At 43.1% G+C, this 24,074-nt stretch overlaps 1 protein-coding gene across 11 annotated transcripts in view; it reads left to right on the top strand.

Annotated features, from left to right (window-relative positions):
* The window catches only part of NAALADL2 (N-acetylated alpha-linked acidic dipeptidase like 2), a 466,559-nt gene that overhangs the window by 97,536 nt on the left and 344,949 nt on the right, over positions 1–24,074 (top strand). For 4 of the 11 annotated variants that reach the window (XM_078767634.1, XM_068134604.2, XM_078767637.1 and 1 more), the window contains one exon: positions 9,964–10,081. The exons of the other annotated variants lie outside the window; for them this stretch is intronic. The gene's annotated coding sequence lies outside the window, so the exon portion shown is untranslated. The remainder of the gene's footprint in view (positions 1–9,963; positions 10,082–24,074) is intronic. 11 annotated transcript variants of the gene reach the window in all.

The following is a 24,074-nucleotide window of genomic DNA, read 5'->3' as shown; positions in this document are numbered from 1 at the left end:
CCCCGCGCCGCTGTTGTTGTTGTTGGTGTTGTTGTTTCATGGGGAAGAGATACGGGGAGGTATGGGGAGGTCCTAAACTTACTACTGGTGCCATACAATCACATTCTGATGCAACGAAGAGTCAGAATTAATGGAAACGAGTCCTTAACTGACATAGACTAAGAATAACTAGCAAGATGTCCTATAGTTGTCTACGTGAGATGCGGTGAACCTGGGTACGACATTTAATGGGGGAAAAAGGGGAAGGTCGGGGCTACAGAGTGTTGTTTACAGACAATGTGACTAGGGAATGGGGGATTGGGGATAGTTGGGGAGTATTGGGGAAATAGGGGAATATTTACAAGCGGATATGGATGGAGGCCAAATCCCATATCCGCAACAATATATATATATATATATATGTGTATATGTATATATATATATATATATATATATATATATATATATATATATATATATATATATATATTGTTCAGCTTGGCTCTGCCCCTCCCGAAAGCGCGCGCTGTGTCGCGCTTTTGACGTTCGCGAGACGAGGCTGAAGGCGCACGGTGCGGCTTGAGGAGAACTCGAGAATAAACAAGAGATATCCATTAAAAAAAATATTTTTCGTTTAATTAACGATATCTGCCAAACCACGTGCCCTATCGCAAATTCCAAAAGGACATTTTAGTAGACTGACGTGCTGAACAGATCTGTGAAGATTCCCCTCGATTGGATTAAAAATGATGGAGGAGCTCGGTTTTAAAGGGTCATGCTTTAAAACGTCATAACTCTGAAACCATGTGACGCATGACGGCATGCTCATTGACTTTTTTGTTCGTCATGGGTATGCGATTCTGCCTGCAAAGTTTGACCTCGATCTGTTCAGCCCTTGCAGAGAAAAAGGGTTTTTCGTGTTTGCACGAAAAAACAATATGGCGGCCGAACCACGTGACCTGTGACGTCATAATTACCATTAAAATATTCTACAGACCGAGTCCCCCCAACGGTGAAAATTTGATCTCAATCGGTCTAATTATTGCAGAGAAAATGGTTTTTAAAGGAAATTAAAACTTAAAATGGCACCGAGTTAAGGATCATCAGAATTATCAGAATTCCCAAAGTTCCAAGTGCCATAACTTTGTCAAAAATGATCGAAACGTCGTGAAGTTCGAACTCGATCTGTAACTTATCATGCGGAAACCATGTGCCAAGTTTGAAATCATTAGCATTAACCGTTTAGAAAAAAAGTCCGGAAAACTGTTCTTTGTGTGACAGACCGACGGACTGACTGACGGCGTGCAAACCTATAGTCCCCTCCGGTGTACACCGGTAGGGGACTAATAATATTCAGGTTTAAACCAGCCTGACAGACGATATTCAACGCGTTATGTTACGTAATCAAACATTACGTTACAAAAATTACTAAAAAAAAAAATAGCATTACGTAACTTTTCAATGGCTCCATATTGGGTTTAGCAATCCGTGATTGTGAGATGAATCGGCTCGATTTGATATCATCGTGGGGATGGTGACATGGATAAGACGCTGTAGCCACTCAACTCAAACATCACCTCTCTGCCAATAACCTGTATGAAACATTCCAATCCGGATTCCGCTCCAACCACAGTACTGAAACTGCTCTCCTCAAAATCACAAACGACCTTCTCCTCTCCTCTGACGCTGGCAACCTCAACATTCTCGTCCTCCTCGACCTCAGCGCTGCCTTTGACACCATCGATCACACCATCCTCCTCACCCGACTTGAATCCACCTTTAATGTTACCGGCACTGCCCTCTCTTGGATTAAATCATACCTCTCTGACAGACGCCAGTTCATCTCCATCAATAACTGCAAATCCCCCACTGCTCCCCTCCCCCAAGGTGTCCCCCAAGGTTCAGTTCTTGGCCCCCTCCTCTTCATCCTTTACCTGTCCCCCCCTCGGTCACTTAATCCGCCGTCATGGTCTCCAATTCCACTGCTTCGCCGATGACATCCAGCTTTTCATCTCCACCAAGTCCGTCTCCACCGACACCCACTCTATCCTGACAAACTGCATCTCTGAAATAAAATCCTGGCTTCAAATCAACTTCCTCAAACTTAACTGTGATAAATCTGAAATAATCATCATTGGCCCAAAAACGCTCACAAAATCCACCCATAACTTTGCCCTCAACATCGACGGTATCCCAGTATCCACCTCCCCTCTCATCCGGAATCTTGGCGTCATCTTTGACCAAACCCTCTCCTTCGACAAATACACTAAACAGATCACAAAGACAGCCTTCTTTCACCTGAAAAACATCGCCCGTCTCCGCTCATCCCTCTCCTCCACGGCTGCAGAAACCCTCATCCACGCCTTCATCACCTCCCGTCTGGACTACTGCAATAGCCTCCTCTATGGTTCACCCTCAACAATCACCAATAAACTCCAATACATTCAGAACTCTGCTGCCCGTCTACTCACCCATTCCCGGACCCGTGACCACATCACCCCCGTCCTTTACAAGCTTCACTGGCTCCCCATCTCCCAGAGAATCCAGTACAAAATCCTCCTCTTGACCTACAAAGCCCTCCATAACCTGGCCCCATCCTACCTGGCTGACCTCCTCTCCAGACACACTCCCACCCGCAACCTCCGCTCTGCTGGTACCAACCTCCTGACCCCCCCCATCCGGACCAAATTCAGATCCTGGGGGGACAGGGCCTTCTCCATCGCTGCTCCCACCCTCTGGAACTCACTACCTCACACCATAAGAGACTCCTCCTCACTCACCACATTCAAAACATCACTCAAGACCCACCTGTTCAGCACTGCATTCAACATTCAACCCACAGCATTTAACCCCTGACTATCACTTCTCCTTCTCCCTCCTTTTGCTTTAAATATTTCCCTATTGATTCTTGTCTTTTTGCAATTGTTGTTTTCATGTTTTGTTATGCATTATGTTTTGCACTCTGTCAAAGCGCCTTTGGGCTTCATGAAAAGCGCTATACAAAATAAATGAATTATTATTATTGTTATAAGAGGTGTTGAGTTAATCTTTTAATAGCACATTTAATGTGTTTCCCAATCGCGCTGTTCAATCTTTAAGAGTGCTTTAAATGCGCGTTTCCCAATCGGCCCGTTGTGACCACAGTGTGGTCAACAACAACAACACCAACCGGCATTTTAAGGCCATTTTCCCTGCAAGAGCGGGGGTTAGCCTTGCGGTCCCCATGACGATCTTCTCCATTTTGCCCTATTTTCTGCATCTCCCCTTGTTAACCCGCTTGCCCGCATTTCTTCTTCCACCATTTTTATCCAAGTCTTTCTCGGTCTTCCCCGTCCTCTACTTCCTTCTCCATTCATTTCCATCACTCTTCTCAACCAGTCACTTTCATCCTTCCTCAACGCATGACCAAACCATCTCAACCTGTTTCTCTTCACAGCATCCATCACAGGCTCTATTCCCATCATCTTTCGCAATTCATCATTTGTCTTCCTCTCTCTCAACGATACTCCACACATCCACCGAACCATTCGCATTTCCACCCTTTCCAGCTTTCGTTGCTGCTCTACGTTCATTACCCATGTCTCGCTCCCATAAATCATAACACTTCTCACACATGCAGCATACACCTTTCCCTTCAGCTTCAACGACACTCCCCTCCTCGTCAGCACGCCACTCAGTTCCCGAAACTTCTTCCATGCACATCTCACTCCAGCAACTGTTGCCGAGTCTGATCCACCTTCTCCATTCAGCATGTCTCCGAGGTAACAAAATGTTTTTACACTTTCCAGCTTCACGCCGTCTCCAAGATCCAACTCAACATTTCCTCCATCTGCAGCTCCCTCTGTGCACACCTTACCCTTGAATGTAGCTGCCACACTGGTTAATGACCCTCTCAAACCACTACGTTTTTTGATGAACCCACTCAGCGCACATTGTACATTGAATGGAATTCACTCCGACACCCTTCCTGCACACAGCACACAGCCACTTCCCAGTTCTTTCCACCTCACCTTCCACACATGCTTTACCTCTTGCCATCACCTTCGTTTTTCCGATATTCACCTTCAGACCTTTTGTCTCCATACATTCCTTCCACTTGTTCATCTTCTCCTTCAGATGAACAAGTGGAAGGAATGAATGTATGGAGACAAAAGGTCTGAAGGTCATTCTTGACAGTGTGGTCATTCTTGTTTATTTCTTCTAGGCTTGTCCCACGATAAGCTATTTATTCATGTTAACATGGTGTTTGTCCAAGGAGGAAAATCCGTTTGGGAGAGGGGATATTATTAGGGATCCAATCCTTCCAGGATGCATGCTTAATTGCTTATTGTTTTTGGTCAGATTATTTGTTGTTATTTTTCCGTATGGCTTTGTTTGGCTTTTCGTGGGTTTTTTCGTTTTTATATTCATTTTCACCAAAGTATACACCTACTCATGTCGAGTTTTTGATTGATAATATTTGAGGTCACAGGTCACGTGGTATAGGCTCCATCTTGGACAAAACCGAAAAACGGTGGACCTATATGGTGGACCTAAACGGTGGACCAAAACCGCTTGATTGAAAATATTGAAACATGGCTCATTGTGAAGACCTCTGCATGGGGAATAAGTCTTGTTAACCATAATGTCATCGGTGTGTCCATTATGACGTCATAATTCAATAAGTACAGTGCTGTATCCGATCAGTTTAAAATTTATTTCATGTTCTTCGCAACTTTATAAAATAATGTAAATTAATAACGTCACAGCTCACGTGGTTCGGCAGCCATATTGGATTGAACATATTGCCATGTTTGAAAAGATCATGGTTTTGGATCCGGGCCAATCTCAGATGGTGATGAAGAGCTGTCTTGAAGACCTGGAAGCAAGAATGGGATTGAAGAGGATGCGGAAGTTCATTCCACAGGTGGGAAAAGAGAGGAAAAAATGAGCGGAGGTGAGCAGTGAACCTGGATTTAGGTAGTTTCACCAGGAGGGGGTTGATTGTGGATGGTTTACCTTCGGGGTTTTAGTGGGTTGATGGTTTACGTTTTGTATCCCACCGATAGGCCAGATCTGCATCGGGCCTTAACCAAAATCGAATCGGCTTGTTCTTGTCACCTTATCGACTCGTCCACCAAGTTTTGTCATAACCCATCCATAACCTTTTAAGATATCGTGCTGCATATTGTTTTTAATTGCTTGGTGAAGAATAACTTTAAAATTCTCGGATCCGGATCCAGATCCGAATCTTTATCAAAATCGAATAAATTCGTCCTTGTCATATCCCCAACCTTTCCACGAAGTTTCGTCGAAATCCGTCCATAACCTTTTGAGATATTCTGCTCACAGACAGAGACAAAAAAGACAGGAGTGAAAACATAACCTCCGTTCAACTTTGGCGGCGGAGTTAATAACCGAACCTATTGCCAATTTAGCATAAGTTGCAGGACATCAGAAACCATCACAAATGTTAGTTGGACTTTGCTGGCCCACCCACCAAACGCACTGGATCAGACATTGATCTCGTTGGCCCTTTTTAGCATGTCCTTTGTGCACAACCTTTAGCTGATGCCTGAAACTGCTGCTCGCAATTGCTTTTGCAACACTGATGTATATGTTTCCATAACGACCTGCTATGCTGCTCTGCTGGAGTAAGTGAATAGAAAAATGAATGGAAACATATACGGGTATTCTGAATCGGAGCCACTTTGCTCATGCGACTAACTTTATCTACATCTGATTCTCTTCGTTTTTGGAATCCTTTATGAATAAAATACGATGGCATTTATTAAAAGTGAACTCGTAAATTGGTAAAAGCAAGTAGAAACAATTAAAATCTGCCTTTCACAATGAATTAGCGCCTTTAAAGATTGCTTTCACAAGCTGGATATTCAGGTCACTCCACTTTTGGTGCTTATTCACCTTCATGCAGATGTCAAGTGCGCTATTGTTTCGAACGAGATTTTTCTTGTGAAATATTTGGGTGTTTGCATATATTGTTGGATTTAATACAACACTCATACTGACACTGGAAAACAAAATTATCTTTGTTCTAGCCGTGATCGGGGAGGAGATGCAGGGGATTTCGGGGACTCCTTTTGACTATTTCAAATGATAATTTCTTATTTTACTATCTGAATGGTATGGGGGGAGATTTGAATGGGAGGGGTTGGGGGGGAGGAGTGAGGGGGGAGTTTAGGAGGGGAGGGGCAAGGGGGGAGTTTAGGAGGGAAGGGGCAAGGGGGAAGTTTAGAAGTGGAGGGGCAAGGGGGGAGTTTAGGAGTGTAGGGGCGAGGGGGGGGATTTGGAGGGGAGGGGCAAGGGGGGAGTTTAGGAGGGGAAGGGCAAGGGGGGAGTTCAGGAGTGGAGGGGCAAGGGGGGGATTTGGAGGGGAGGGGCAAGGATATATCCACCATGAAAATTCATCTTGCTTTGTTTTGGGCTATGATAGTGCAAGCACAAGTATTTTAACATTCATTTTGTTTTGAGGTAGGGAAATGTTAACCGATTAATATGGAGATAATTGAACAGACATTAATTTGCATGGTCACACATAATGCCCATATTGCATCTTTATATATATATATACAGGGTGGTCCAGAAACCCTGGGCACATTTTAAAGAACGACACCTGCAACAAACAACTAAGTTCATTCTGGTTCTTTGGTGCAAAACAAAACATGATTACTCGTAAATGGATGTGACTGTTTCAACACGCACAGGCATCACGTGATACGCAACAGGGTGAGGTGATCACGTGATATGGATCGGGGTGAGCTTTGCTCACTGTGCTGCACTCGTTGTCTTTGCATTAGTTCAGTTCATTGTGAATTAGACACCCGAATATGACTGAGGATAACGTGAGACAGAAAATTGGCACTGTACGCTTGTATTATGTATCTGGAAATTCGGCTGAAGTTCACAGACAACTTGTCAAAGAATGTGGCACCGATGCAATTGACAGAAGAACCATCGGCAGAATAAACAAGCAGTTTGATGAAACCGGCAGCATTCTTCCAAAACAGTCACCAGGTAGGCCTCGTACTGTTCGAACTGAGGAAAGCAGAGTGGTCATTCAACAACAACTTGCCAATAACACACAATTATCAACTAGGCATTTATCAAACGTCACCAACATAAGCCGATCATCGATTCAAAAAATACTAAAAGACCTTAATGCGAAACCATACATACCCATATTAATTCCCCAACTATCTGAGGATGATTTTGACAGGCACGTTGAGGCATGTGAGACATTGTTTGGGTTACTGAATATGGACAGTGATTTGCAGAACAGGATCTTGTGGTCACATGAATCCAAGTTTACTTTATGTGGTTCTGTGAATCATCATAAGAGCCTAATATGGGCAGTAGACAACCCACGATTTGCTGTTGAGCACAACTTCCAGTATGAAGCTTGTGTGTCCGTCTGGGCAGGTGTTGTTGGACCAAAATTTTTTGAAGAAAATGTGAATGCTGCAAATTACCTTCTAATGTTGGAGCAGTATGCATTTCCACTCAATGATGGCCAAATGTGGTCCATGCATGATGGTGCACCCGCTCTTTATGCTGCCAATGTACGCCAGGTCCTTGATTTGAACTTTACAGACAAATGGATTGGCCGTCGTGGTCCGGTTGAATGGCCACTTCCCTTCGAATGGTCTTGTGATTTAACAACACCCTGCGATATAATCCTTTGGGGTTTCCTCAAACATAAAGTGTATGCGAGGAATCCTACAACCCTTAGAGACTTGAAACAATTCATCCGTAATGAGACTGCTGCCTTAATGACTGAAACATGCAGAACTGTGTGTCAGAGTGAAGTTTGAACATTTGAACTGATGTGTTTCATGTATATTAGACTGATTAGACTATAACGGATAATCATGTTTTGTTTTGCACCAAATAACAATAATTAACTTAGTTGTTTGTTGCAGGTGTAGTTCTTCAAAATGTTCCCAGGGTTTCTAGACCACTCTGTGTGTATGTATGTATAGTATGTATGTGTATATATATATATATATATATACACACACACACAATTATATATGAACATAAACAGTTATTGTGCTGCAATGGTAAAACATGTATGCATAGAAATGCCAAGAAATATAATCTGACTTTCTATACTCATTCTTGTTTATATAAAAAGGTTAAAATAAAAATTCAAAACATTTAAACAGCTTGGGATTTTCACCTTGACCCCTTGGCCAAAGTACACAATCCAACAAGACTGTCCCATGAAGCATACACATGCACCTCAGCTTCAAGGATGAAGTACATGGCCAATCAAACACACATCCTAACCCCAAAGGGTCAGAATGCATGGTCATACAATTGGACCACTCCACAAAGGAATTGGTCCCCATTGCAGTGAAGAGCGGAAGTTCCCCTCCTGAGTTAACTGGTCAAACCCTACAAGACATTAAGTCGAGATCAGACCTCATTGCTGTCGTGGATACCAGGAAGCAAGTGCCACACCAGCTATTCGTGCATGTATCCTGACCAACAGGAAATACTTGCCACATGAACCTGTCTGTGTTACACAAAACAGTATTGCCTTGGTTGCCAGATCCAGATGATTTGAAGATGATCCCCTCTTTCACTACTGTGGCAATCCTAATGCGCCTCTAACTACTACCAATAAGATGTATTATGTCCGATGTCCTGTATTATGTATAAGATTTATTACAAATCATTGTCCAAAGGCAGACTCGCACTCGATTTAATTACCGAAATGGCTTGTAAATACTTGTACCATTATTCAAAATATGAACTGTGTTGCGCATTACCTCCCCAAACCCTGGTTACGGTGCACCTTAGAGTCTGGAGCGGGAACACGGCAGAAAGATTTGTTATCTTGCATTTTCTAATGAACCATGGTAAAACCACACCAATGCAATTGTCGAACAAAACACGTAATTGTATTAATAACTCTCACATACGCAATAATAACTCTATTAAAGAAAGTGCAATGAAAATGTCACTTGCATCAAATGAACAATACATATGATGGTACCATCATTCCCCAATGCTCTCAAAGCAATGAACTCATGATACGCCAAACGTGAGTGGAATGCAACATTCCCCAAAGTCCGTGCATGGATCCCCACACTGGTTGGGGATCAAGGTCGTGCAGAACGGCAAATCAATAGGCAGTTATTGGCGCGACTGTGGATGAGGAGTTACGAGGTGAGAGGTCGATATGGGAATTGAGCCGATAAGTAAACCAACGGCAATCTCCACACGATGATGTCGATATGGGCATCCCCAGTGACAAAACAAAATGCACCAAGCGGACAGCCTCTTCTTCTTCGAGGACAAAATGGCGTATAGGCCTGTAATGGAGGCCCTTGATTTCTCCAACGATGACTCACACCTGGTGATTAAACCTGAGACACAGGTTTAATTGCACTCACAATATATGATGATGTCGCAGACAATCCCTTTCATGGGAAGCCTCAACTCATTCGCGACCAATATCAAAAACGTCCGCTCGCAGCCTCAACGCAATTCACGGCTGTATCTCTATCCTGGCCATTCTCCTCCTCCTCCACCTCCTCCACCCTCCGGTTCTTTGCCGCATTTTTCTTTTTCCTCCACAAACATTTCTTTTTACCTTTTACTCAAGTCATCTCCATTTCACACAAAAACCTTAACAACAATATTACCTGAAACTAAAAATCCTTCAAGTATATAACAACAACAAAGGCGGAAGTGACGGATCCGTAACCACTGTCAGTTCAAAATATTTACTGAAAATTGAATTGTCATTCAAATACAAGAATGGTAAATCTAAGCTTGTTAAAAATAGAATAAACCCCATAATGCTGCAACCCCATAGCTTATTACAACAAGAAGAAAAAGACAAAATGTCATAGCCCCTGCCGTGGTTTTAATAATTTTGCTGTACGGAGTTAAAGGCTGTCAGTCGGCCATCCTTGGTCGGATGGCAACAAAAATCTTCTTCATATGTATACTCATGTACTGTCTTTGTGCCAGGTTTGCAAAAAAAAAAAGGTCCATGCATGTCCAAGAAATGGATGGGGACACGTTTAAGAAAAATTGTCTGCTCGTCGGCCAGCTTGGATCTGATCTCGAAAAAAGATCACATGCAAAGGTAACCCATCATTCATTATCTGTGTGTCAAATTTGAACAAGATCGGTAAATGCATTTCTGAGAAATGGTTGAGGACGTGGTCAAAATCAGGGTTTTTTTTACAACTAAAATGGCCGCCAGCCTACCAGTCGGCCATCTTTGATCGATCGCAAAATAAAGTGAAGTGCACGTATATGCCGTCATGTGCTGTGCTTGTGCGAAGTTTTACCAAAATCGGACCATGCATGTTGAATAAATGGATGGGGACACGTTTAAGTAACAAAATGGCCACTAGTCGGCCATCTTTAATCTGAACTTGGAAAAACAATGACGTAAGCCATCATTCATTATCTGTGTGCCGAGTTTGAACAACATCGGCAAATGCATGTCTGAGAAATGGTTGAGCACATGTTCAACATCAGGTTTTTACAACTAAAATGGTCGCCAGTCAGCCATATTTGATCGCATTGCAAAACAAAATGATGTGCATAATATGTATACCGTCATGTATTGTCTTTGTGCCAAGTATGAACAAAATTGGTCCATACATTGATCTCTGAGATATGGTTGCGGATGCACGGACGGACGAGACCAAAACCTTAAGCCCCCATTTTGGACCAATGGGGGCTAATAACACAGGCTATGCTTCCAAAACACCAGATAGTAAAGGTTAATATTTCACATTGAAGTTGATTCTCAAATGAAGACGTACAGATGTTGAGTGGGTGGGAAAAAAAAAATTATTTTGGTTTTGAATTCTAAACTCGTTTTTATTTTTTTTTCATTTTTTTTTTGCATACAAGATCGAGGCTCGTGAAAGAGCTAACATTAATCAGAAAAAGAAACAAACGGACACATAAAACATAATAAGGGGAGCGGTAGACAAGCTGGTGAGAGAGGGGGAAGCACACAAGCACATTATTTGAGGGCAGGGACATCAGGAGATCTGTGGGAGGGAGAGGGCTTGGGGGGAGGAGGCATGGGAAAGGGGGGGGGGGGGGAGGGTGAGAGAAATATAAAACACATGGAAACTGCATGTATTTCAAGGAAAGAAGTTGGTATTTCAAAAAAGTGGATCTGGGGTGAGATTAACGGGGGTAGAAAAGATCAAGGTTTTGGATGGGGGAAGATAAGAGATGGTGGTGAACAGCTGTTGAAAGACCTGGACGGAGGAGTGGGATTGAAGAGGGCGAGGGAGTTTGTTCCAGAGGCGGGAGTAAAAATTTGTCACATTTGTTGAATTATGTTGTAAATTCTCTTATTTTTCAGAATTGTAATTGGTTGATATACGTACTGCTGTCCACTGCAGAACTCGCAGCAAAACAGCAAAATGATCTCGGGAAAACGGAGGCAGCTGAATCACTTCTGGCAGTTCCCTAGGAGGCAAACGACTCAAAGTAAACGAATAACTCAATTTTTCAGACAAGTGAATGGGATAAAGCTCCATTTGTAGTAATGACACCCTGGACTGACTTCGCTAACTGTGGCTCTGATGACACCAGGATAGAAAGCAGAGCCAATAGACATTTTGACATTAAAAAGCGCAACACAAATCGAGAGCGACATCCGTTTGCCATTTCAAGTTTTATTCGTTTCAGTTGCAAATATGGCAACCGTGGGATTGCCAAGCTGTTCTTTTCACATAGACCGATTCGTGGGCTTTTTATATTGAACTGAAATTTCTATTTAAAAAAGAAAAAGTCTGAGCTTATTGCTTGGATCAAGCACCGCTCACAATCTCCGGAACGTATGTATCTCTTCCTGTGGCCCGTCCTGCATAACGCACCAATAATGTAACATAAATTTGACGCATGGCATTTTAATCCCCTTTCTCAAGAGGATTTCGATGGGCGAGTTGTATTTTCAGGCCAATCGATGCTTTCTGACGCATTGAAAATCACTGGGTGCCAGGCTGTAGAACTTTCTGAACGCAATCACTTTGGCCGTGATGCAGCTTGACAGGCCTGCTCCATCACCCGCTGTCCCTGGTAGCTGCTAATGGCTCCGGTTTCAGCCATGCCAGCGCAGCTGTCACGACTGCTCGATAGTACAATCGGATGTGCTGCTCGTCGAGTTGGAGAGTTCATGCTTGAAGTGTAGATGGATCGGTGAATCTGACATAGTGTTACTTCGGAACTTTACATCTTGGCTTTGATTCTGTGCGTTTCTTTTGTCATGGTGAGAGCGCCTTCCAAAAAGATCACTTTGGCGCATTTGACATTTCAATCTGCGCCTGCACGTAGCTCATGATGCAGAAATCCCAGATGTGACTCCCACTATTCTTTGCTGATTTTTTCATTGCCTCCTTGTCCTTGTAATTTGTGTCAAATTACGCCAATGTCTTGTACTCGACATGCGATTTATGTAGAAGCTCCGCTACACATCGTAGATAAGGCTCTTGTGGTGGTCCTTTTTCATACAACTGTTACCTTAAGCTCCATACCTGTTAAACATCGACTGTGTCCATTTCTGTCCCTCTGCATGCATTTCTGTCCCTCTGCATGCATTTCTGTCCCTCTGCATGCATTTCTGTCCCTCTGCATGCATTTCTGTTGTTGACTTGTACCTCCACCACCATAGGAGGTTATGCTTTCACTTTCACAAAAAAAATGTTTTGACAAGTATGTTGATGTCTCCTGTTTGTGTGTTTGTCTGTCCGCTCACGAATACTTGCCTACAGGTCACTTTTAAACTGGTCTTCACGAAACTTCACCAAATGGTGGAGTTGGTGGTCCGACAGAATCTTATTTATTTTGGAGGTCAAAAGGTCAACATAGGCCGAAGGTCAACCACTTTCCTTCGTATTTCTAAAATCCTAAATTTTCATCCGATCTACTTCAAATTTGAATAGGATTTGCATATCGGCTTACTGAATTCAAACACCAACTATTTTTGAGGTCAACATAGGCCAAAAGATCAACATAGGCCAGATTTCTAAAATTCTCAATTTTCATCAAATTGACTTGAAATTTTAAGAGAATTTGCATATCTGGTCACTGAATCCAGCCAACAACTATTTTTGCGATCGGTATAGGCCAAAAGGTCAACATAGGCCAAAGGTCGACAACCTTTTTAAATGTCTAAAATCCTCAATTTTCATCCGATTGACTTGAAATTTGAATAGGATTTGCATGTCGGCTTACTGAATTCAAACACCAACTATTTTTGAGGTCAACATAGGCCAAAAGATCAACATAGGCCAGATTTCTAAAATTGTCAATTTTCTTCCGATTAACTTAATTTGAAGAAGATTTGCATATCAGGTCACATAATTCAACCACCAATTATATTTTAGGTCAACATTGGCCAAATTTCTAAAATCCTCAATTTTCATCCGATTGACTTGAAATTTGAATAAGATTTGCATGTCGGCTTACTGAATTCAAACACCAACTATTTTTGAGGTCAACATAGGCCAAAAGATCAACATAGGCCAGATTTCTAAAATTGTCAATTTTCTTCCGATTAACTTAATTTGAAGAAGATTTGCATATCAGGTCACATAATTCAACCACCAATTATATTTTAGGTCAACATCGGCCAAATTTCTAAAATTCTCAATTTTCATCAAATTGACTTGAAATTTTAAGAGGATTTGCATATCTGGTCACTGAATCCAACCACCAACTATTTTTGAGATCAGTATAGGTCAAAAGGTCAACATAGGCCAAAGGTCGACAACCTTTTCAAATGTCTAAAATCCTCAATTTTCATCAAATTGACTTGAAATTTTAAGAGGATTTGCATATCAGGTCATATAATCCAACCACCAACTATTTTGGAGATCAGTATAGGCCAAAAGGGTGCTCTACCGAGTGCCATTCTACTTTGTTCTCTTTTGCCAAGTGTTGCTCTTTGAGTGATTTTTCATTTGTCTGTGAACAGAATGTCTCAAAGATTTATGGTCAGATCTGGACTTTGTTGGAGTGGTTGAGTGTGTTACAAGGAGGAATTGATTCGATTTTGGTGAAGATCCAGATCCGAGGGTTTTAAAAGTGATTCTTCACCATTGAGTGATAGAGCCAAAAACGATATACAGCAGGATATCTCTCAGACGCAGATCAAGCAGAGGTACTCCACAGAGTGTCGTTCTTGTTATTGATATACTTGTCTGGCAGGATGTTGAAGAAGTAGCACACTTTGAGCCTCCTCGTCCATAGTTGCCAAATCGGTCGCTTTTGGTGGTGTCTACCGCTTTTTGTATACTTGAGACCGATTTTATTTCCCAATAATAGCAAAAAATACTGTTTTCACAAAATAATGTCTCATCGAAGTATTGATCGATTTTCATGTTGCGACAAAGTTTCTGTCTGCCCTCGAGCAGTGTACCACGTTGGTGCATGAAAAATCACATCCGTAATGTCATTGCATTTGATTGGTGATACTACTATTCAAAGTACGCGGCAGCAAATGACAAATGCTGCCACATATACAAGCATTATTGACCTGCAAAACGTGGGATGCTTCTCATCGGTTGACCGACAGACACGATGCAACTCAGAGCAAAACATTGTACCAAAAAGAACCGTGCCCGTGCTGCGTTAGCGGTACTATGCACGAGTCGTCGCATGAACACTGCACACTGCATGCACTTATCTAAAGCGAGGCCCCGATCATCCCAGCTCAGTAAATGCAGTAGGTCTTCCTACCTTAGGTCTATATTGAAGAGTAGGGCATGACTCTCGTCTCTCAATGTTGGCAGACGATGCTCGTCTGGGTTTCACTCTCACCCTGACTATAGACCGTCACATTGGTGCTTCTGAGACTGGGTGTTGCATGAATGGATGTTTCCATCGGATGTAAATGTAGCTCGGGACACATCTGTTCACATAAGTTGGTGGGAATGAAAGATCCCGTGGTGTCTTTTGAGAACGAGTACGAGGTATTGCTGGCACCCTGGTCATATTCCCATCTGAACCTCCTGGGAGCACCACATCAGTGGCACAGGTGAACTCTGAGCACTGATTGCAAACCATCAGCCACGTGCTGCACACAAATGAAGGATTTAGCTCGCGTGTGATGTTCCTTCCTTAAATTCTCCTGTTTGTTTTCTCTTCTATTTCCTACCTGCCTATAATTACTCCCATTCTACTCCTTGTCCTTCACCCCCATAGCATGTATATTGTACTGCTATCCATATTTTAATGATGTTGCTGTGTTTGTTCCAATAACTGTCTGGTTTGTTGTGCTCTGAGCACATCAAGTTGGTATCCCGACATGCTGTAAATGTTGCTCACTTATGACGGACCTTCACAGCTCTCTTAAGATCACATGGTCTTCATATTGAGCAAAATCGAGCGACTGCAATGTCAACCTGAACCTGGCAGGATATTTTCTCCTTGTTCCAGGTGTAACACATCATGAGAGTCTCCAACCAGCTTTGGGAATTTCTGTTTGTGTTGGGCTAGTCTGCTGATGTTGAGGAAGGCACAGCAGACAATTGTAAAAATGTATTTCTATACTGGAGACCCACCAGACAGCTAACGATGACGTCATTGGTGCTGGTTGTGTGCAGAGCCAAATGCCACCTTGGCTAATGCAGGGGTATATTTGTGTCTGCCTCGATGTCCACTTATCATCCGTTTGCTAATCAACAAATGTCTGCTGAGCTTCTCAGTTTTGTGTTCTAAAAGTATTTAAATCGGTCTCGAACAAACTTGTTCTTCTTCTTCCCTTATTTTCTCGATTTCTTGTATTTGTGCTTCTTTTTGTTCCTCTGTCTTAATACGTTTCCCATTTCGCAATTTAAATGCAGCTTCTGATTAACTTGGTCTTTTTACCCTGCGCATGCGAAGCAAAAAGCAGAGTTGTGGCGTGCGTGTGGCGTGCGTGTCTGCATTTTTTCAAACTTATTTTCTTGGCAACCGTTGGTCCAATGGACATGAGATTTTGACCATATGAGAGCCTCCGCCTGTAGAATTTTAGCGATAACTATGACGTCATGGGTCACGTGGTACAGGCACCATCTTGGAAAAACCGAAAAAAGTTGCACATCTATGTCTTCGAAACCGCTTCATGGAAAAATTGAAGCCTGGCTGATTGTAAAGAACTCCGCATGGGGAATAAGTGTTGTTAACGATGGTCATTGGTGCCTTAATTATGACGTCATAATTTGGCAGGGACAATGCTTAGTCTGATCAGTTTGAAATTTATTGAGCTTGATCTTCGCAACAATTATATTGGAGAATATAAATTTCTGATGTCATCGCTCATGTGGTCTGGCAGCCATATTGAATGAATGAATGAATGATCGTTTTAAGGCCATTTTCCCGGCTAGAGCGGGGGTTAGCCTTGCGGGCCCCATGACAATCATGGTTCCCTGTTTGAGGCAATGTTTTTATGGCCGGATGCCCTTCCTGACGCCAACCCTTGGTCACGCTGTTACGATGCACAGGAATACGGTGTACCTATTCTAAATTGGGGTACACACCGTGATCATTCATCCCAGCAAGCTGGTACTCAATTTGCTGACCTCGGAAGGATGACAGGCTGAGTGAGTCAACCCCCCTGATGTTAATTCAGCGATCGATCGGGATTCGAACCCAGGATCCTAGGATCCCAAGCCGGCACCCTAATCGCTAAGCCAACACCAGGGATCTGGCAGCCATATTGGATCAAAGAAAAAAACAACCCTTCCAAAACAGAAGAGTTGGCTTGCACCAAGTTGACTGTGCAAGGTAAGTATTCTATGAAAGCCATCTAGTTTGTTGATACATGGCCTAAAAAAAGAAAATATCGATTTTATGTGAAAAAAACTTTTACAAGTATAATTTTGGTCAATGGATCAATGATAAAATGTATTTAAAATTGAGATTGTATTGCAGAGTTGCCAATGACGGGTGAACCATGATTAAAATCGTACCGGCGTGGTGTAAAGTCCATGTCAATGGCATGATAAAAGGTAGTGCGATGAGCTCTACAGCAATTTGCATAACATTCGCATGACTGAAGTTGCGATGGTGGATTTCCGTCATTGGTAAATATAATGTTCTTTCACACCAGGAAAACATTGTTCATTTTACACAGGTTTTAATGACGAGCAACGTTACCCACACATGGGTGGGGCTTCAATTGGGAGGCCCAAATGAAAAGGCAAAATATCAGAAATTGAAGGCTTTTTTCTATTTTAAACGATTCATATTGCTACGGTTTTCAGAACCGGCACGTGTAAATAATAATCCATTATAAATAATGCCCTGTAAATATTCCCATCTTCCAAAGGTTAAAGGTCGCACACTAATTAGTCCATATACAACACGTAGGGCACCATAGGAACTCTAGTTATTTCATTAGTATGTGTTTCAGGTAAGGCTCTGTTTCCAATAGTTTGACTCTGCGTTGCATTAATTAAATAAGATAGGTCTTTCAATCCCGTGCATTTTGATCTCGCTCTCTCCAAGCTACTCCATCATGCGCACCTACAGGCGGGGTTTGTCTCTCTCTCTCCAAGCTACTCCATCATGCGCCCCTACAGGAGGGGGTTGTCTCTCTCTTGCTATTACGCGCCTTAGCACTTGCTTGCTAGCAGCGTTCGCTGCATCAAATGCCATTGCGCATGCGGTCAGGCTGGCGAAGAAGGGCGGAGCGCGGGGAGGAGGCATGGCCCCCCCGTCGACTCATCAAAGGTGGAGCCAGCGAGCCCTCGCCGACCAACCAGGGCTGAGGTAAGCTCGCTAGTGGGCATAGCCCTATGAAGGCGGCTTGATTTCAACGCACGAGATATAAGCGCGAGCGCGAAGCCCTATTACGGACTGCGCAGGGGAGGGTTGATTGTCACGTTACGAAGAGGACTGCGCAGGGAGCCACCATTGATGACGGACTGAGCAGATTGCATCATTGATTACGGACTGCGCAGGGAACCATTGCTTGATACGAACTGCGCCAAAAGAGAGCTCGATTACACAGAACTGCGCTGGGGGATGCTGATGATTACGAACTGCGCAGGGAGCGACCAACTGTATCGGACTGCGCCGGGGACTTATGTTGAACTGCAGCACGTTATGAACGTTGAGAGAGAGAAAACCGAATACCTTCCCCGATATATGAACCCCGCTAAGTAAGGTCCGCTCGCGTGCAACAATATACGAGCAGCGCTACCTGCTGGGTTTCGCCGTGGAGCTGGAGCGTGGATCGGAACCGGAGCGTGGACCGGGGTGGAGCGTGGATCGGGGCCGGAGCCCACGCCGTCCTTCTGCTTGGACCTTCCTTCCCTGCCACCATTACTCCTTTCGTGTAAGTCTGTTTGTGTTGTCCTGGGCGTGATAATTAAGACTGTATAAGGTTGCCCTGTGTCTGCTTCTTCTTCTTCCCTTGTACATTACCCTTCCGTTTCCTCTTTAATTATTGTGGTAATAAATTCCTGTGTTCTTCCTTACTTTGGTTTCTTCTGTCCGATCGTCTTAGTCTTTTCACAATTGAATATACGTGGCACGATTTCGGCAATCGCTCAGGATCTGGTTAGTCAACCGCTAACGGCTCGGGCTTCGGATTGCTAACCGCTCGGCAAATTCCATCTTGTCCGCGGTCTGAGCAGGAGTTATCTCCCTGCTTCACGGCCAGGGGTAGCACTCAGGTATTTGGGACTTCATTGACCAATCACCCTGGCTACTCCCGACCGGAAGGAGCGTTATAACTTCTAGGGTTGGGGGAACGGCCAGCTTAAAGGACAAGGGGATTAACCGCCCCTTGGTAACGGGAGTGCCGGACCCCGAATCCGCAACAATATAAACATCCGTTAAATCATATCACACACAAATCATCAAAATCTAAACAGTATTTGTAGAATTTCAATAAAAGCCACATCACTGTTCAAATCGGTAAATATTATTCCATCGTGTTTCAAATTTGGGCAATGGGCTCTCCATTATTCGATGTGTTCACGGTTTGAATTACGTAACGTAACGTTTGTGACGATGTTGTGACGATGTTTGTGTTCACGGTAGTGTTTGATGTGATGGTGTGAACGTAATTTCGTAATGTTTTTCGTTTTTATTTTCGTAATTGTTTAATGAACGTTTAATGTTTAATGAACGTTTAATGAGCATAAGAATGAGCGTAATGATCATTAAATGAATGAATGCATGTAATGAATAATTCGATGCGAAGTGAAAGATGCCTCAGAGCTGTCACATTCACAATCGCTATGTCGTATTGTTACGGATTCGTCACTTCCGTTGTTGTGGTTTTCATCCACTTGAAACATTTGTGACTGTACTTGCCATCCGCATGGGATTCTGGTCTCGATTGGACATCGTTCTGGCGATCGCTGGAGCGGATCAACTTTGGCTTGAAGCTGGGAATAAGAGACATTGGGGAATGTTCTTGGTTCACTCACTTGGAGCACAGTGAGTTATAGGGTGTTTCATATTATAGGTTTAAAATTAAAATATGACATTTTTGTTGACTTTGCGCATGCCCTCATTCCTATTTATATGCAATGGTTGTCTGCCAATTTTGAGAAAGATCAGGTAATATTTAGAGGTTGCACAGTCTGCACACTTTTGAAATTTTACTCCAGTTCATTTAAGAAAAAGAAGAAGATTTATTTGCAAAATAAAAATTAATAAGACATCGAAAGAATTGTAAAACATTGAACATAACACAATGAAATGAATATAAGCAGTGTGTGCAATGCAGTGTGTGTGCAATGTGTGTGCAATGCAATGAATATAAGCAGTGCAGACTATAAGTGTGCAACCTCTAAATATTATTCAATTTGTCTAAAATTTGGCATACGGGTCACTTAGATTAATAGAACCAAGGGGACGAGAAAAGTGACACGAAAATAGCAACTTCGGAAAATTTAAACACCCGAGTGAGTTATGTATTACGAAACTGATGGTACCATCATATAATAGGACATATTGATTGTACTTTTGATTACTATTATTGTTGTACTGTTATTCTTGTGTGATCTTAATACAATATTTGTTTGTGAGTAACAATTGGGGTGGCTTCTCCATTGATCTTTGACATACAGAATAACACATTTTTCTGCCGTGACTCCTCTCGGGGCTCGGAGGTACACCATGACCAGGGGGTCGGGGAGGAGCACGTAACACGTATGTACTCCCCATACGTGTTTCCTTCATTGTAAAAACTACCAAGTCAACAGTTAAAAGGATTTTGAGCCAATAGGTCTTACAGCCTTGGCAAGATCGATGGAGACAGCGATCTGTTAGCTTATACACTGCCAAAATAGCCATGTGGAATTCTCTCATGTAGAGATGAAACTCGTGTTGTCATTTGAACTTTGGCCGAGGTCATTATTTACTTTTAATGATGTTTATATACGAATCAAAAAGAAGATCTCTGTGTCATTTCCTCCTGACAAGGTGGAAAAGTTTCTGTCAACCCTCGACTCTGATTCTGCAACTGGACCTGACGGCATCAGCCCACGGGTCCTAAAATCTTGTTCTTCCGCTCTTTCACTCCCTCTCTCTGTTCTCTTCACCCTCTCTTTTGCTCAAGGTCATCTGCCATCTGCTTGGAAATCTGCCAACATCACCGCTTTGCACAAAAAAGGTGCATAAACAGATCCCAGCAACTACAGACCAATCAGCCTTCTCCCAATTATCAGCAAAGTCATGGAATCCATCATTGCTTCAGATATGAAATCTTTCCTCTTCTCCAATAGCTTGATCTCTGATCATCAATTTGGTTTCAGACCTGGTCACTCTACTCTGGACATGCTGCTTCTGCTTTCTCAACAATGGATGGAGGTCCTCAATGCCAAACAGGAAATTAGAGCTGTCTCCCTTGACATATCACGTGCCTTCGATACGGTCTGGCACCCCGCTCTGCTCACCAAACTCTCCTCTTTTGGTATCCATGGAAATCTCCACGCATGGCTGGCGGACATCCTCTCTAGTCGTAGTCAACGTGTGGCCCTGAATGGGTTTCTCTCATCTCTTCCTGTTCAGGCTGGAGTTCCCCAAGGCAGTGTTCTGGGCCCTGTGCTTTTTCTGGTCTTCATCAATGATCTCTCTGACTCTCTTGAAAATCCTCTCTATCTCTTTGCTGATGAATCTACTCTCTATCGCTCCATTCTTCATCCCTCAGATCGGCAGTCTGCAGCCTCCTCACTCTCTGCAGACCTGGACAAAATCACAGACTGGGCAAACAAGTGGAACATGTCTTTCAATCCTGACAAATCTCACACTCTTACGATGTCTCTCCGAAAAGACCGACTGGACAACCCTCCCATCCACTTTCTGAATAATCCTCTCCAAGAAGTTCTGTTACTCAAGCTTTTGGGTCTCACTATCTGCCATGATCTTTCCTGGGAAAACCACATTTCAAATCTGGCCTCCAAAGCCAGTCGCCGACTGGGCATCCTCCGTCATGCGAAGTCCTTCCTTGGCACACCTGAGCTCCTCACCACATATAAGGCTTTCATCCGCAGCTCAATGGAATACTGCTCTCCCCTCTGTGCTGGTGCTCCTGCCTCACACCTAGCTCGTCTTCACGCTGTTGAAACCAAAGCATTCAGAATCATTGGAATCTCCCGCGATGAAGCTAACTCCAAGGGCCTCTCACTCACCGCAGGCAGGTTGGTGGTCTTTCCGTCTTCTACCGACTCCTCTCTGGCCTTGCCCCCCCAGCTCTCTCTGGGCTCTGTCCAGCAAATATTCCTACAGGTCGCACAAGTTCTGCCTGCAACCCTCTTATGGTTAAACTGCCAAAATCAAGACTCTCTGCTCGCCTTCACTCCTTCATTCCTCTTTTCTCCCGCCTCTGGAACAAACTCCCTCACTCTCTTCAATCCCACTCCTCCCTCCAGGTCTTTAAAACAGCTGTTCACCACCATCTCTTATCTTCCCCCATCCAAAACCTTGATCTTTTCTATGCCCGCTAATTTCACCCCAATTCCACTTTTTTGAAATACCAACTTCTGTCCTGGAAGTTCTTGGTGTCCTTGTGTTTTATACCTCTCCCACCCCCCCCCCCCCCCCGTTCCCACGCCTCTTCCCCCCAAGCCCTCTCCCTCCCACACATCTCCCTGCTCTTAAATGTTGTGTGCTCTCAAGTGTTTGTGTGCTTCCCCTTCTCTTGTCTTCCGCTCCCTCTTTTTATATATTTTGTTTGTCTGGTTGATTTGTTTGTGAAGTAAATGTCAGCTCTCTTTCATGAGCCTCGATTCAGTATACAAAAAAAAATAAAAAAATTGGTTTTGGGTCGTCCTTTCCGCATATCTCGTGGGATTGTGAGTTGGAGAGACGACCGTGATGGCGGGGAGGGGGTTGGCATTCTTTCAAGCAGGGATTCAACCCATGTCTTTACAAAAGGTCTTTGACCGAGGTCACCGAGTCTGATAGGTGCAGCCTTGCAGCGATCGGTGCAGCCGTTTGTGCGGCACCCGGGAAAATAACGTTATGCGGGAGTCTAAACCTGAAAATGCTGGAGGCCAAAGCTGAAATTGGAAAAACAATATAGCCTATTTTACTCCAGGAGATCCCAGGATTACCCACCCAAAATATCGTTGCGATCGATTCAGCCGTTTTTGCGGTACCCTCGAACGAACGGACGGACAGACAGACAGACAGACGGACATTTGGTGAATTATAGTAAGATGATCCACACCCTTACAGCACGTGAACTCGCCATTTGCCTTCTTCCTTTCTCCCCTTCTCCCCTTCATTACCTCTTGCCCTTCATTCCTTCAAAGTTGGAAGATGGCAAAATATAAAGTTCCACCAGCATTGACCCAATATCAAATTTTGAGGTAACATTTTCCCCCATTTTGAACCCTGTGACCCTAAGTCCCCACTACCTGGGGCATACACAGGGTTCAATTCCAAAAAATCATGACGTATTTAATGAGTCCCCAAATGTTTGCATATAGAAAGTTTAATTAGTAAAGTACCAAGTAAAGTAATTAGTAAAATTAATTAGTAAAGTAAAGACCAAGTAATTAGTAAAGTACCAAAAAATTTAAAGTAAAATACCAAGTTTGCCTAATTTCTGCTTAACCATTTAGGAGGAAATAGCGTGACGGACAGACGGAGCCTATTACAATATCCCCTCGTTTTTTTCTTCAGAAACCGTGGGGATAATAACTCACATTCTTTATTACAACCTAGTACAAAAGCCCGTCAGAACTAACGGGTTGAAACAATTTATTTGATGGTGCAGCCTCGTGAGCCTACCGCAGTCTGAAACCTCACCTACCGCCAGGTGTGCTTGTGTCTTCTTTATTTATTCCACATTCTACGGACGTAAATGAACACTCTTTTTACTCTGCATGTATTGCACATCACGTGCAGCGGATTTCACCACCATGCGCCTTGTATGTATTGTTATTTAAAAAAAAAAAAAACGCTTCTGTACACCACTCTTGAGGCCTGGTTTGTAAGCCACCATCTACACTTCCAATGGATGAGATGTAATTACTATTTTATGGAAAATGTTTTTGGAGTTTGTTTTATCCTCAAAAGTAGACCGTAGTGAACACACATTTGTGTTAAAAGATTGGCCTTCAAAACCTAACCTTATGAAGGTGGATAGACATCTGTACAAACACACCAACTGACATTGTCTTTTATATGGGAGATAACTAATTTTTTATTCGTTTTAATATGTATATTAATGGTTTTGGGTTATCATTACAGTTAAATATGTATCATTCTTCTTTTCTTGGAGATAGCTTGTCTACCTTGGAATTACCATGCAACGGTAAAGTGCATGTCAATTGTCAATGGTGTGGTAAAAAAAAAAGCGAGACAACAGCAATTGGCTATTGACACCTCTTCGTCTCGGGCTGTGCAGAACAAGTTGGGGAGCTTATTGTTGGTCAAATCCTTTATATTATTAGCACATAATTTCCTCTGATGACCTTTTGAACCTGCCATTAATGGTCACAAGCAGCATGATTTTGAAAGTGGCATGGCAGAACCATTGGAGAAACTCCACTTAATAGTATTAGGAATCATTCCGTTCCGTTCACGATGAGCTTCCTTGAGCCACAGAGCAAAGTGCCACCCTTCGTACGAGGTACAGTATGACAAAGCGCAAG

The sequence above is a fragment of the Myxine glutinosa genome, chromosome 13 (assembly GCF_964187855.1).
Source record: "Myxine glutinosa chromosome 13, kmMyxGlut1.1, whole genome shotgun sequence".
In the NCBI taxonomy this organism is placed as follows: Eukaryota; Metazoa; Chordata; class Myxini; order Myxiniformes; family Myxinidae; genus Myxine; species Myxine glutinosa.
Note: the sequence above shows the minus strand (reverse complement) of the source record. Positions and strands in the feature narration are given on the sequence as shown.